The 12,553-nt window shown below is 38.3% G+C and overlaps 1 protein-coding gene across 7 annotated transcripts in view; it reads left to right on the top strand.

Annotated features, from left to right (window-relative positions):
• LOC115210961 (epidermal retinol dehydrogenase 2) overlaps positions 1–12,553 on the top strand; it is a 366,176-nt gene that overhangs the window by 164,923 nt on the left and 188,700 nt on the right. The window lies entirely within an intron of this gene.

Below are 12,553 nucleotides of genomic sequence, written 5' to 3'. Positions count from 1 at the left end.
ATGTAGAGATTATAAATAAGGGCAAAAGAAAAGATTTTTACGCCGGCATACTGAAAAATAGACCTTAGAACGTCTAATATTATATGTAATTAGACATTCGGAGGTCTATTTTTCAGCATATTGGCATAGAAAAATGTTTTTCTTTTACTCTTATTTATAATATGTGTGTATGTGTATGTGAGAGTAGGAGAGATAGACAGATAGATAGATAGATAGAAAGAGGAAGAGAGAGAGAGAGAGAGAAATACGCATTTATTTACAATTCCTTTGGAAATATATGCATGTCAAATATAGACGCACAAGAGACACACAGACTTATAAAGAAGCTCTGAAGATAAATGTTATAAACTAGAGAAAATGTATAAATGTAATTACGTATACATAACCTAAATATCAATGTATTTTTGGTATACACAAACCGTGAGTTGTGTGAGAATAAGATTTAGATCAAATCTTGCTCTTGGTATTTTGGTAAATTGGAAGAAAATTATGTCTTAGGGGTTATGGGAAGAATTTTCATTTGGAATTTCCTCTCTAAGCTTCTGTATGAAACACCAAGTTATTCTACCCATCAATGCCACTGTTATTGTTGTAGTAGTTCTTTTTTTTCTTCATTTATTTCTCTCTGTGAAAGCATTACTGCCATCGGTGTTGTTATTTAAAACGTGCAAACGTTTTACTGGTCTTCAGAAACTCTTTTATTTATGAGGCGGCGAGCTGGCAGAAACGTTAGCACGCCAGGCGAAATACTTAGCGGTATTTCGTCTGCCGCTACGTTCTGAGTTCAAATTCCGCCGAGGTCGACTTTGCCTTTCATCCTTTCGGGGTCGATAAATTAAGTACCAGTTACGCACTAGGGTCGATATAATCGACTTAATCCGTTTGTCTGTTCTTGTTTGTCCTCTCTGCGTTTAGCCCCTTGTGGGTAGTAAAGAAATGGGTATTTTGTCTGCCGCCACGTTCTGAGTTCAAATTCCGCCGAGGTCGACTTTGCCTTTCATCCTTTCGGGGTCGATAAATTAAGTAACAGTTACGCACTGGGGTCGATGTAATCGACTTAATCCGTTTGTCTGTCCTTGTTTGTCCTCTCTGTGTTTAGCCTCTTGTGAGTAGTAAAGAAATAGGTATTTCGTCTGCCGCCACGTTCTGAGTTCAAATTCCGCCAAGGTCAACTTTGCCTTTCATCCTTTCGGGGTCGATTAAATAAGTACCAGTTACCCACTGGGGTCTATATAATCGACTTAATCCGTTTGTCTGTCCTTGTTCAGGCATCAGGGCATTTATTATTATTATTATTATTATTATTATTATTATTATTATTGTTGTTGTTGTTGTTGTTACTGTTGTTATGTCCCTGTTGTAAATCAATGAGGTGGCGCCCAGGAATCCTCTATACACTATATTTATATGCTTGTTTATGAACTTATATACATACAAAACTAGATATACACTCTTTTGTCTTTGCATATCATACCTGTAAATACTCCTACACATTAGGCTTACGTATACACACACACTAACCCAGTTTTCGCACGTATGCATAATCGACACGTTCGTACGCATACACGTGTCTGCTACTTCGGTTCTTGCCTAAGACAGACATATGTTGATCCGATCATGCTTGTGTTTGCATACAAGTGTTTGTATGTATGTATGTGTGTATGTGTGTGGATATATATAAGTTTGTATATGTTTGTGAAACTGTTTGCCTATCTTTACACGCACGAACACGCACGTACGTATGTCTACGCTTATAGAAATGTACAGGCATGAGCATATTCGTACGTACGTATGTATGCATATGTGTGCGCGCACAAACATACATACACATAAGAAGAGAGAAAAGTGTTGTGCATTTTGAGGTTATCATAGTGCGCGCGCATGTGTTTGTGTTAATGTGCGTGCTTCTACGTTAGTTATTTTCCCTTTTTCAGCTATTAGCGAGTATGCCGAGTTGCTGTTTGTTGTGGTTTGTTGTCGACTTCCGGATGTTATTTATAATTTCAAGAAAACCTGTGAGGGATTTGTGTTGGATGAGCTCTTAGAATGACGGGCCCTTGGCACCATATGTTTATTTAGTTTACTAATTGAAAAATCTGTCAAAATCCCATAGTTAGGAAGATGGGAGAGGTTTACGAGAGTGGAGAGACGTTTCAGACAAAATAAATGGAATCTATTAAGGGGTCACTCAAACCTCACATGGCACGGCGTTATGTACTGTGTAACTGTAAACTTTTCAGAATCGTCAACACCTTAGTCGCAATGCTTATTTCTTATTCGGACAAGAATGAGAACAACAGCAGCAGCAGCAGTGGAGGCGCAATGACCCAGTGGTTAGGGCAGTGGACTCGCGGTCGGAGGATCGGGGTTTCGATTCCCAGACCGGGCGTTGTGTGTGTTTATTGAGTGAAAACACCTAAAGCTCCACGAGGCTCCGGCAGGGAGTGGTGACGACCCCTGTTGTACTCTTTCGCTCCAACTTTCTCTCACTCTTTCTTCCTGTTTCTTATCCCCGACTTCCTACGCAAGCGCTGAGCCTGGATGCGCATTCATCCATCCGTCGATGCTCTCGGTGTCGGGGGTTGACCTGCTTTCTCTTCTGCGGGTCTTCCGAATAGCAAAGGACCACGTTTCGGACTTCTTCCATCTTGCGAGCTCTGGCACGAAGACCGTTCGTTCAACAGCAACAGCTCAACAACAACAGCAGCAACATCTGTGACAGTAACAACTTCTTAAATAAATAAATAAGAAACTACACTATTTTTATGCACTTTCTGTGTTGTTCAGCTCTCAAATCATCTCTGATTTTATAAGCTTATATTGAAAGAGGTTCTACATCTGCCATAACTATTCTATTTTGTTTATTTAAGCCTACAATGTTCGATGCCTTCTAAAGAGCATAAAGTCTGATTTAGGCAGATTGTGGCCGCTAATTATGGCAGATCTGGTGACCGTGTAGAGAATCTGTTGTCGGTTTGGTCGAAAGAAAAACGTAACCAAAAATTTTCCATTCTTTTTCTCTCTAAAGATTTAAAGTAACTCAACAAAGGCCCAATGTGTTACGAATTTATTTCAATTTCTCTATCTCTCAAATTGAATTTTCAGTTATCTACCTATCTACCTATCTACCTATCTACCTATCTATCTATCTATCTATCTATCTATCTATCTATCTATCTATCTCTATATCTATCTATCTATCTATCTATCTCTATATCTATCTATCTATCTATCTATCTATCTATCTATCTATCTATCTATCTATCTCTATATCTATCTATCTCTCTATCTATCTCTATATCTATCTATCTATCTATCTATCTATCTATCTATCTATCTATCTCTATGTCTATCTATCTATCTCTAGGTCTATCTATCTATCTATCTATCTATCTATCTATATCTATCTATCTATCTATCTATCTATATCTATCTATCTATCTATCTATCTATCTATCTATCTATCTATATCTATCTATCTATCTATCTATCTATCTATATATATATATATATATTATATATATATATATATATATATATATATGCTGAAACCCTCTTCGGTCATGACTGACCATGGGATTGCACCTAGAAAGTTACCCTCCCAAACACAAGTCCGGGCAAGGTTGTTTATGGAAACCAGCCGTCGCCCATGCATACCGGCCTCCCCTCTCCACGCCACCAATGTTATCCAAGGGAAAGGGCAAAGGCCGATACAGCTTGGCACCAGTGATGTCGCAACTCATTTCTGCAGCTGAGTGAACTGGAGCAACGTGAAATAAAGTGTCCTGCTCAAGAACACAACACGCAGCCCGGTCCGAACACAAAACGCAGCGCGAACTCACGACCTCACGATCGTAAGCTCGACGCCCTAACCACTGAGCCATGCGCCTTCACACATACACACACGCACACACACACACACACACATATATATGAATGTGTGTGTGCGTGAATGAAAGTCCTGTAACTATTTTAAAAGATCTTAAAGCTCATGCTCAGCATTAACTATGCGCTAACGCCATCTCTTGTCTCGTAGAGCCGTTTTGCATATATTGCAGAGGTCTCAGATTCCCTAAAAAGGCTCGGGTGTTTTGCTCAAATTTTCTTGTACTTACCGATGAGACGTTAGTATCCTTATAAAGAGGCCTAAAAACGCATGTTTCTAAGGTTTTGAATTGCGTTTCGTGAAAGTAAGCAGAAACTAAATTTGCAGCTCAGAAACACAATAGGTAATCTCTGTATAGTCGTTCGAGAAGGTAGATGTAGTTGCTAAATCTCTCTCCAATCACATTTTGTCGCTTTTTTTTTTATAAGAACTAATAGTTAGATATTCGATAACGTATTACTGTAAGATAATCTACATTTAGGAAATATGATTGTTTGCGATGAGAACTCATATGATCTGCTGTCTGCTCGATCTCGTCAAAGCTGGAGAGAAAAGCAAGAAGAAAATACCTTGTAGAAACGAAGCGAAAATTGAACATCGATGAGCTTACATGACTAATACTTTACACTTCGGTCATTTTTTTCATGCTCAAGGCCTGTGGACGTGTATTACCATTAAATTGATTTCTTGGTTATCGGTGCGATCAATCGTTTGTGGAGAGCAAAAAACTATATATATATATTGGCTTACCTGACTATGTTACTAATATTTCCCTTTTTCTGTGATAAATCCCCAGATGAAGAAAATAAAACGTCAAAATATATTTTAGAGCTCGTAACTTGGGATAGAGGAGAAACGGTAAACTCAACTTAATTTGATTTTCTACATCCCTTCTCAATCCGGACGCCAACTGTTAACTCATATATATATATATATATATATATATATATATATATATATATTCACTTCTTTCTCTATATACACACACACACTTAGTCATGGTGTAGTCCAATATTGGCCAAAAGATATCTAATTCATTAACACCCCCTGGAGAAGATATTTAATCACGTTATTACTTTAGAAATTGTAGCCCATTCGGATAGTTGTTTGCAGAGATATATCCAGGAGTTAGTGATTTATCTGGAATTTGTTGGAGAATATTATCGAGGAAACCGTTGAAGATTATGGAATTTTTTCTTCGTTATGTGCCTGAACATAGCCATTTCAAAGGAAATAATTCTGTCTTAGGGTTGTGATGATATGAGCTGAACTTTACGAGAGGACGGTACTCAACGGGTCTAAGCTTTGGGTGAATTTTGAAATGGATTCCAACATCATTAAACGATGGAACATTTCTCCCACATACAAATGATATAGCGTTCTCGAGCCCATCCCAATAATCAAAGCTCAACATATCTATTGTTTCTAACTGACCTGAGGCGTTTCAGTTTTGTGGTACACTTCTTCGTACAGGCAGGTTACAGTGGACAATACTATTCAAGGAGAAGACGGTCGATGATGGAGAAAAAAAGAATGATGATAGGTGCCTCCCTAAATAGGAACGTCCGAAGGACGGAGAGGCTCGTCCTACGGATCATGGCTCATTTGCTGTTTAATGGGAACTGCAGTTTGTCATCAATAGTTACTCCGTGGTTTCTAGCCCTAGGGATAGTTGTATGGTTGCTTAAGTGATTCTCTTTTTCAGAAGTATATTATTCAAATTTATCCTCGTTTAGCTGTATACTGTACATTGTGTTCTTTCACCTCTTGAGTAAACAGCGAGCAGGTCAGATGAGAGATATGACCGGATTCCTTCTTTGTTGACCCCTTCAAGAGCTTAGTCATGTGCGAAAATCCTTATGCTCTTGTGTCTGATGACACGTATGATGTAATCAAAGTAAATAATGAAGATAAGTGGGCCCAACATAGTGCCTTGTGGGACTCCACTAATGACTTTTGCTGAGCTTGATTGCACGCTATCGATCACCGTATACTGAATTCTGTTCATCGGGGAACACTCGTTCCGCTTGAATTATCTCCTGCAGACTCCAGTTTCACAATCACAAAAAAAAAAAGAAAAGCAAAAATATATGACATGACAAACCTTGATTACTGGGATCGGATCATGGAGCTGAAACTCTGTTCCCTCTGGCACCACTGTATGTGCTATATCTTTTGTATGATTCAAAAAAAATATTCCATCAACCATGCCCAAATAGCATATTTGATCAATTACTCAGCTGATCACATAGCATCTTGTGTAGATTCTGTTACTCTAGCCAGATCTTCAGCTTGATAGTACTTTCCCCTCACCCCACCCTCGTGCAATCATCTCTTAAATGTATATGTCATGAGTATTGCTCCACATCTTGACCATACGTTAAGGTATATGCTTGTAGGGGATGTATGAAGCGTGGAATTTAATGCCTTAAGTTTCTGTACCGGTTATAAGAAGGCATTAGAACACCGCTGCATTGTTTCCTTTTTATATCGTCGCAATCTAAGCTTTCTGTATAAGGTGTTCGTGTGTTTGTCAACTGTTTGTCTTCAGTGATTACTTCAATGCGGTACTTGCGCTATATATTTCTTATTCACTTGAGACATCAGCTGGACAATCGTAGCTATCAGTGACGCTATATAATTGTGAGGATGTTGAGTAGTCTTTCTTTCAGCATCGTCTCAAATCAGGTTTTCCGTGGAATTTAAATCTGGGGAGTTTGGAGGTCAGAAATTTGGTGTTCTATGATGGTAAAGATTGTATGATATCCATTCTTCGGTTGCGTGGGCTTGTAAGAAGGCGATGAGTTTTGTTCAAACATCTATGACTACCTATTGCGTACTTCATCTGTCCGGGACTTAATTATCTCCAGCATTTCAACTTACCCAGTAGCAATAATTCTAAGATCGTGTAGAAAGTTATGAGATGGCATGACGTGCTCTTAGTTACCATTCCTAAAGCCACCACAGTTGCTAGAAACTTTGTGTGTATCACTATCGAGCAGCGGAAGGATCTGTACAGCCTATGTCATTTCCCCTATTAGACTTCTTGTTTTGGTAGAAGTTTATATTATGAAGTAAGACCTAAAGATTACAAGGTTTGTTAGCGTTTTTAGCCCTAAGTAACCGCTTGGCACGGCTAAAACACTTTATCTATGTCACTCTTCAGCACATAAGACTTGTATCATATGTCCTCGTGCACCACATCTCTGGTAGTTCACTCCAGCAGCTGAATTTCTTTGGCGATGGTTCTTATTGATTCTCTTCGATCATCATCGATGGTAGTTTGACCCCGTTGGAAGAATTGTGGTGCTTTGTTATTGATTACAATGTTGTTGTTTTTTCTCTCTTTCATATACTGGAAATATTCCTGCCAGAGGTTTCCAATGTTCCATTTGAACTCTGTATTCAAAAGATCTTGCAACATTTATAAAGTTCACATTTAGTAGATAGCTATGTTCCGCACATACAATAAGTGCATGTCTTTTTAATTCTTGCATTAGCATTTTCTCAGCAAGAGGCATCTGAAAGGAACAAAAACCTTTTAATTGGTTTGAAGGGAGTAATATACTGATAATTGTCCTTAAATACCCCTCACACCCTGTGTGTGTGCGTGTCTGCGTGCGTGCGTAGCTACTCATTGCGGACAAGTGGAGGCATATATATGTATTCATTCATAACACATACAAACTCTCACAGGTATGTAAGAATCACTGCGATATTATTACATCTGGCAGCAATTTTCAGCTGCGTTTAGTTAAATAATCCACATACCATATCTAATAATATATATTTCGTTTCTTGCTCGCATACCATTGACTAAACGTTTTCTTTTTTTCTTTACAAGACTCCCTACTACTAGTTTTCATTCATCGACTCTAAACTGTTGCATATCATTGTTGTTGTTATTATTCAAGGCGTCTAGCTGGCATAATTGTTAGCGCGTCAGACAAAATCCTTTGCAACATTTCTTCCAGCTCTTTTTGTTCTGAGATCGAATTCACCTTTCGTATTTTCGTGCTCACTGAAATAAGTACCAGTTGAGCACGGGGCTCGATTTAGTCAACTAGCACCCTCCCTTCAAAATTTCAGGCCCTGTGCCTTTCGTAGAAAGGATATTTATTCCTGTCAAAACGGCGAAGAGCAGAATCGTAATCTCACCAGAAGAAATGCTTTGCAAAATTACTTCCAGCTCTTTACTTTCTGATATCAGATGCCATCGAGCACTATTTTACATTTTACCCTTTCGGGATCGATTAATTAAGCATCATTTAAACACTGTGCTCAATGTAATTGAGTAACCGCCTGCTACTAAAATTGCTGGCTGTGTGCCATAATTAGAAACCAGTATTTTTATTATTATTAGACGTGTACTCTATGAAACGAAGGGACGAAAGCTTTTCAATGGGTTTGAGTGTAGGGATGCAGGATGACAATGAAGTCACAATTCGCTTCTTTGGCTGACCGTGATGGGTGCAGATGTGTGCAATTTATTAGTAGTCCTTTGCTCAACTGTTCGGGGAAAATTGTAAGCCGGAAAGCAGTATGGATTACACTGGTTACCTATATGACTTACTGCGACTCCTGGTAACATCATCGCTGTATTGCCAAATGCTGAAAATACTGGGAGTAAAGATTGGCTGTAAAAATTGCCTACTTTGAATGGTTTCAAGGTTATTTTTGTATGCCAGACTACTTTAATGACATATTAAGAGTTATATATCCAAACTGGCAGCAGAACAGGAAGTTCCCAGATCTGCGAGTTGAGAATTAATGAAGCTCCTATGAAATTATCCAATCCTGAAATATCCAGGACAAACTCTACCTTATCTGTAAGAAAGTTGGCTCAGCTAGAAGCTTACCACCTTACATGAATCGAGAGCTTTCTATAGGGTCCGTCACTGATAATGCGTGACTGTTCTCATGGTAGCCGATTTCGGTCCCATCTTCCACAATTTGATTGTCTTAATTTACAGTGACATCTATTTAGTGGTTAGTGTAATTTGCCATGTATGAGAACCATTCAGCATGAAGCTCCCATTCCGTCAAGTCTGTCCACTCTTAATTCTTCTGTATGAATTGACTCTTGAGTTACTACTACGGAAACTAGAATCAGGCCCATCGAGGTGATCAGCGCCGCTCTAAGCGGTGACACACGCAAAATCAACCAATAAGAATCAGTGCGGCACTTCTCGATATCTGGAGAAAGAGATAGATGCCGTGTAACAACGACATGGGGTGCTGGACGGACTAATTAAATTGCTTGGGTTCTGGTGTGGCCCCGATCTTCAAGTGATAAAGAAGTGGGATGGGGTGACAAATAGGGAGAACAATCTCACTAAGGATATAGTGACGAATAGGGAGGACAAGTTCACTCAGAAACTGAGTGGAAGCTCTCCTTACAACGTCGAAAAGACGTGGCGAACATTTACATCGCATCCATTTTTAATTTACCGTATGACCGGCGCATTTGTAGTGAGCTTTTAATAGTACGTTTCTTTGCTACTCTTTGACACATAAATACTTTTTATTCCTGTAAATCGATGCAGTGCAAGAAAATGCCCGTACATTGTCGAAGGTTTTGATTTTATGCACGGAAATATATATATATATATATATAGGGCTCTCTATATCGACGGGAATAAGGAAGGGAAACGAATATTGTTACGATATTATTATATACTCATACATGTAACACACACACACACACACAGTTTCATAATGATAGCAGATGTTAATACTAAAGCGTAGATTCAGTAGAAAACTGGTCAAAATACCTGCAATATTTGATTCTGTCTCTTTACATTCTAATTTCAACTTTTCATCTCAAAACATCTTCGCCTGTTCTTTGCACCAACTTCAAATAAATGCCTAGAAATTAGTAGAAGTTGTACAATCTCATGTATTCTAGTGCTGTCAATTTGTATCTTCGTATGAGTGAGAAATTTGCTTTAAATATTAATGACAGGCAAAGGAGACTAGACGTCAGCAGTTAGACTTAACGAGCTTTTGCAAGAAACTTTACTCGTAATATTGATATTATTTTTGTCTGCGCTATATTCATCGTCGTAGGATTCAATATCATTTTCAAAGTTCTGTTTCCTTAGGTTTCACTAATGCTTTATTTTTCGATGCAAATTCCTATGACATCAGTGTCTTTGTGGTATTTTGTGATACGAGAACGTGTACAAGATCCTAGTATTAGAAAATTGCGTGCATTTCTCGTTAGTCTTAGCCAAAATGTGAGGCATGTTAACTTGACGTAAAAAGATGAAATATCAAACGACTTCAGCTGTATCTTCCATCGAAGATGGAACAGATATCAGTGTTGAAATTGTTTCTCTATTGACTTCTGACACTACAAAAGAACAGGAGTTACCTCAGTTTCTGATAGATATAGTAGCTACATGTCTTCGAGTTTGGATACTAGTTGTGTGCACACTTTTATCTCATTTCGCATATCGTGTTTCTCTGTATGCTGATAGAGAACCTGTGTGCACCTGGGAGTGTGTGCGTTTCAAACTTTGTGAGGGCAAGTGCGTACAATTTTCTGTTCTTAGTGTGTACTATGTACGTTTCTCTGTGTATGTGCACACACACACACATACACGCACACACACGCACACACACGCACACACACACACTTATATGCACCGGTGTAAACGCACATTTAGCAAATTGCACTTTTTCTATTCAACTCTCTTCGTTTGACCTGGTCTTTCTAACAAGAAGAAAAAAGGGTAAGCCCTCATTCAGCGGGGGCATTGCTACAACATATGTGCTAATAAAGTTTCTTATCTTCGTACCATTTCTAGCAGCAATTGCTCGTATGAGCCCACGAAAGAGTTACTCCAGTGTCACTTCAGTATAATCTTCGTTCTTTCTATCTAACTGATGTATATGCTCTTTCATTCTTTTATTTGTTTCCGTCATTTGGCAGCGGCTATGCTTGAGCACCGCCTTGAAGGGTTTTAGTGGAACAAATCGACCCCAGGAAATATTTTCCAAGCATAGCACTTACTCCATCGGCCCTCCTCGCGCAAACCGCTTAGTCACGGGGACGCAAACACATCACCGGTTGTCAAGTGGAGATGAGGGATAAACACATATGCACGCGCGCACACACAAACACACATGACGGCTTTCCTTCAGTTTCCATCTACTACATTCACCCACAAGGTTTTGGTTGGCTTGAAACTATAGTAGAAGACACTTGTCCATGGTGCCACGCAGTGGGACTGAACTCAGAACCATGTGGTTGGGAAGCAATTTTCTTATCACACCGATATTTTCTTATTGTCCATCTCTTGTGAATGGTGAGGCGAGACGTTTCTCTTCCGTTTTTATATAACTATGAACAAATTCCCTGTTTTTACAACTCTGTTATTTCTGATCAAAATGAACAGTTTTTACTAGAAATCCCTGAATATACTCGCTGAATCTGAATTTTAGTATTACTCAAGAGATTACGCTATGAGGATCGATGACTTAATGCAAATCTGTTGACTGAAGAATTAATTCTATTTTTCTAATTTTAATTTTTATTCTCCACTTTAAGTTTGAATTCCACCTGTATTATTAATAATTTGTACCTTTCGTCATTTCAGACCTCGGGAAGTTAAATAGCAGCTGTTATTTAGAATATACTCAACTCTTGTAATTTATTCACATCACTAAGCAGTGCTTTGTATCTGCTGTGTGAATATTCCAATTAAAAATCTCTCCAAATTGAGTAGGGGCAATTATTTTCTTATATCAATTACACCATTAATTAAGTGCCTGGTTAGGTTTCACAAATTTTGTATCATATGCTGCATTTTTGCTCAACAAATGTATACATTTCAATTTCTTTGGATGGATGATGACAATCTATTGAAATTGCTAAAGTTGTTTTCAGTGTGTCTTAGAGCACGCATGCATATATATATATATATATATATATATATATGATGTGTGTATGTAGGTGCGGAATGCCCTGTCCCCTATTCCTACATGCATCTACGTGTGTACATATTACGAGTGTACAGATTAACTGTTTACATTGACAGGGTGTAAGAGTACCTATATAAAGGTGTTTCTTTTACAGGTAATATGTTGTGGCTATGCTAACGATGCTCAGCTTTTAAATTGTATTTATACATAAATATAAATGGGTGTCATGGATTCTACTAGCGTCAGCGTAAATATTTAGTGATTAATAATGGTGTGCTTAGCTTGACTTACTGAGATCAAATTCACCTACGGATATTTCTGCAAAAATTTTCTCAGGGACAGTATATGAATATTCAATATGTCTTACAGTTGACGGACAGACATATTATATACGTGCAAAACATCCCCCGTCCAATGGACCGTGCTGAATTATATCTGCTGAATAAAAAGCAATCAGTATTTCCTTTTCATTAAAAAATAATTAAGCATGCCTTTATTTCAATAAAAATGTTGGTGTTGTTAAACGAAGTTATAGCAAAAAAACAAAGCTTCTTGAGAAACCAAGTAGTCTTTCCTTCCTTCATGCCAATTTTGAAGAAAATATCTCTTTTGCATCTTACCTTTTTGGTCTCTTAAATATACTGCATTTTATGGCATTATTTCTAGCCAGCCAGCTTTTTTTGCGCAAGCTGCACGTGCATTTTTCTCGCTTACGCGTAGTATCGATCGCAACAGCTG

Source organism: Octopus sinensis, linkage group LG4, assembly GCF_006345805.1.
Source record: "Octopus sinensis linkage group LG4, ASM634580v1, whole genome shotgun sequence".
Taxonomy (NCBI): domain Eukaryota; kingdom Metazoa; phylum Mollusca; class Cephalopoda; order Octopoda; family Octopodidae; genus Octopus; species Octopus sinensis.
The sequence above is the reverse complement of the archived record's forward strand: the minus strand, read 5'-3'. Positions and strand labels throughout refer to the sequence as shown.